The sequence below is a fragment of the Poecile atricapillus genome, chromosome 3 (assembly GCF_030490865.1).
Source record: "Poecile atricapillus isolate bPoeAtr1 chromosome 3, bPoeAtr1.hap1, whole genome shotgun sequence".
Classification (NCBI taxonomy): Eukaryota; Metazoa; Chordata; class Aves; order Passeriformes; family Paridae; genus Poecile; species Poecile atricapillus.
This window is the reverse complement of record NC_081251.1, coordinates 48833067-48837584: the sequence shown is the minus strand read 5'-3', so window position 1 is coordinate 48837584 and position 4518 is coordinate 48833067.

Below are 4518 nucleotides of genomic sequence, written 5' to 3'. Positions count from 1 at the left end.
AAAAACTGGGCATGTTGCTCTAGTTTTGGTCTTACTAGGACTGAGTACAGAAAAATTTAACTCACTGTAATATAACACAGAAATTTGTGCTTTCAAGCTAACATACAAGTCACTTAATTAATTACAATCCTTACCATGTTAGGATTTTCAAGATCAAATTTTATCCTATCATTATGATGAGTAGAGAGATCAATTTTTTCGTTCTTTAACTCTAAACCCTCTTTCTTCAGGAGGATATCTTAAGGAGCATTTGATTTCTATTCAATACATATTTTCTTCTGTACGTGTTCATTGCTGATTATAATAAGAGTGATATTCCTTGGGGCTGCAATAACAAAAAGCTAATATTAATGCTTATAAATCTAAAATATAAGAGCTTATTTTGAATATAAATTGCATGTGATATTTGCTGTTCTGCTTCTGCCCCTAGAGGGTGTCTAGTCCTGGTCTAATGGAAGGATTAAAAAAAAGTATGCTGTGTTTTGATAAGAAGGAGGTGATATAGAGGAGTGTATACTAAGCATCAAGAAGAGTCCATCATATAACTGTTTAAATATCTGTACTCTGTTTCCGTGTATGTCTGTGAAGCAGGTCAGAGCAACCTCTTCTGTTTTTAGGAAAACCATATGTCTGCATTTAGCTACCTTCATGTTCTTGACAGGGAGAGAGGCAATTCTGATCAGGTTTAAAGCTGTGGAAGCAAAGACAAAAAAATATGAATTGGGGAAAAAAATCCAGAGGAAGAAGGTGAATTATTTTGTCTACACCAACAGAATTCTTATCGGAAGTCCTTACTAAAAGTGAGTATTGCCAAAGCTGCTGGCTTCCTATCCCCTTTCCCTGTGTTTATAAAGATCATGTCTTGCATATTGGGTAATGCTCTTTGCACAGAATCTCACCGTACAGCTGTGAAAAATATGCAGCAGAAAGAAAAGAGGAGGTAGGAAACTATACAGAAGTTTTCTACATCTCTAGAGGGAAACAAGAATACTGAAACAAAAGGAAAGGAAGAACAATAAGAAGATACATATTTGCAAGACAAGTTGCATCAGTTTGTGAAACTTTGGATTTCGAACACACAGAAACAGGTCAGACTGATGTCGAAACACAGTAAAAAAATAACTACATATAACACATTTTTACTTTTACAGTTAAACTATTCTAAATATAGGTCAAAAACTGATTGAAAAATAATGATATATGTACAAGGGGTAAACAGGTAATCCTACCAGGGAGTTAAACCAGGGAGTATCTTGTCACTTATTCATAGTAAGACAAATGTGGTTTTAAGACCTTTTTCACTGGATCAAATATAGAAATTAGTCATCTAAGTAGTGATATTTGTTCACTGTCAGATTTTACCTATGTATCTGAAAATGGGTAGGTAAGAAGATGTTTTTTATATCAATTGTGCCTTTGGCCATGGCTACACCAGTTTCCAGAGTTTAACACATACCCTGGTTGCTACTTCCTAACATAATTTTGAAGTATACCCCAGCTTTATAACTTTCTTTCTGCCTAAACTTTCCTTTTCATAGGAAAAATATATAACTGTACATCTTGAGATTGCTGTGGGCACTTTCAATTCCCTTTCCTCTGGTTTATGAAGAGTGTCTTATCTTTTGGGTAATGTTCTTTATATGGCATCTCACTGTGAAAGGCAGACACAGCAGAAAGAAAACAGGAAATGGAAAACTATTTAGAAAATATACAAGGAGAGGGACACCTAGTCAGGAAGGTGGGTGGACCATGCACAGGATTCATATAGTCATAGAAACTGATTATAGAACCTTTTCCTATTGATTACAGAGTCTTTTTCCTTCTGATTATAGAGTCCTATTCCTATAGAGATATTTTAGAGCTATAAAATCCAAGTGTATGCAAAATTCATGGAAATGAGTTTTGTTTAAATATGATCTAGCAGGAAGAATAAAGGTAGGATGGAGTAGAGAGGGAGGTGTTGATCTCTTGTCCCTGAGATCCACAAACAGGGTGTGTAGAAATGATTCAAAGTTGCACCAGGGAGGTTCCAGCTGGATGTTAGGAGGCATTTCTTTACTGAGAGGGTGGTCACACGCTGGAATGGTCTTCCTAGAGGTGTAGTTGGCACACCAAGCCTGTCAGCGTTTAAGAAGTGTTTGGGCAATGTCCTTTAAAACATGCTTTAACTTTTGGCCAATCCTGAAGTGGTCAGGCAGATGACCATTACAGGTTACCTCCAGTTGAACTGTTCTGTTCTGCTCTGTTCTAGTCTATTATAAAATTAAAAATTAGTTTTTCTACTGGTTTTGTATGCCATATTTCAGTGATCTAACGTAATTAATAAGATGTGTTCCTTTATATGGTAGATCAATAGTAAATTTATCATAGTAGTAAATTTCAGTTCTCTGTGAAATGCTGCCTTTTTGAGGTACAGTGAAAGTCAGGAGAGAGTGCTGGTTTTATTTTTGGAAAAAACCCCAAACACTTTCGCAGGTGAAACAATGAATATAGTACTTTGATACACTGATCCTTTACATCCATATCTCTTTGGACTTCTCTGCTTCTTTGGATGCAGTTCCAACTTAAGATAAAAATGGTAAATCATGTTCGCAAGTCATCTATGTCGTAGCATGCAGAGTTTGATAGAGTTATGTGAGAAATGATCTTGACCCACCATAAAAATCTTCATAAATATATACACATTCTAAATTTAAAAACTATTCATAACAGGGTCAGGTTTGGAATACATTTTCTTAAAAGAATGGCAAAGTCATGTTTGCTGATAATTCTTTGTCATCCACTTGCCATATTTTTTCCCACACAGAGATAAATTTGATTAGAAGTATTTTTCATGCCTTAGATAGCTACAGCTTCTTGGCTTTATTCAGAGAGGCTGCTTCATAGAAAGCAAATTAAGTTACAATTTTTAACACTGAGGGCTGTATATCATTTAGAATAATGTACAATGAAATGAAAAATAATGTTTGAGGTCTGGTCCCATTGCATATAATGGCAAAACTCACATTAAATTTGAGCAAAGTGGGATCTGTTTGTTTGAGCGAATAGAGGAAGTCTCTATTCCGTCAATCTTTGACAGAACCTTATTTCTCTCTGTTAATTTGTTGTCAGATGTAGTGTGCTTCAGGCCCAAATTCAGCTAATAAATAAGCAGCCCTCATCACCAAAGCACTTGAAAGTATACTTTTAATGTTTTCCAGGGTAGAGATGGATTACTGGATCAGCCTTATGGAAATAAATAGCCAGACTTTTCTCATTACAAATGTAAAAAGATTTCAAGTTGGAAAATGCAGGATCAAATATAACTCTATGTCTTCATGGATTTATGGTTTAAGATAATAGACAAAATAAGGAAAGTGATTAATCAATAAGAGTAAATAATTTTGTCAAGGGCAAAATTACGCACATAATTTATTTTCACTGAAAAAAATGGCAATTTGCAAATTAGAGAAACAAAATGGGAGTGCTGATTAAAAGGAATATAAAAAAGCTACAAAGTGGTAGTAATGTGTTCCATTTTAATGTACAAATGGAAAGAAATATAACTGAAAAGACAGCTATAGTAAAAAAAAAAAAAAAAATCACTGTGTTTTATTTCAGTTTGTTACCTTAAAAAAACTACACAGCTTTAAAATGGTTAGCCATTTAAATTATTCCCCAAGAATAGATTCAAAGCAAAATGCTTTTGGTTTTCTGCTAGCTTCTTTAAAGATCACATTATTTGAATGTTTTACTTTGCTGAATGGCTTGACTTGCTTTATCATAATGCATTATGAAATTTTTCTAAGGTAATAATGTCAAATATTTAAACTAGCATAAATTAAATGTAGCTGTATAGCTTCTGGCTTAAAAAAGATTATACAGTATGAAAAGTGATGCTACAGGCATCATAGATTATTTAATTACAATTATTGTATTTTATACCTTAATTTCTATTTTTCTACATGTAGTTTTTTCCTTTTACAGAATTCAACACAATTATGAATGAAAATGTTTTTTTCTCTTGTGATCTCATTAAGAAAAAACACTCTCTTTTTAAATTTCCAATTTCAGCTGACTCATAATTCATAACAAAACTGTTGATGGGCATTGCCTTGGAATATTCCTTTTTCCCCAGCAGAGCACAGTTCAGACTGCAATTCTTCTCTGCATGATGTAGGGGAATAGTTTCAAACAGCATGTATCATCAGTACTAAAGACTGAGTTTCAGTGATGTTCACTCCTTGCCTCTCAAATATGAACCAGCATATTTATGTGTTGGAGGAGGGTTCATTTTTTCTGAAACTCCCAAGTTTTTATGTATTTATGCCAATAGTTCCATACAGAACACATACAAGCCAATAATTGTAGGAAATATCTGTAATACAAACCCATACAAAATAATTTTTGAGGGCATGTAACACAAATAGGATTTCTATCAAAACAAGGCTTTTGAAATATTGTGGATTCAAATCTTATATGTACTTATTTTATACAACTTAATCTGATACCTTAATTCATGCAGAGCAGGATCTGATT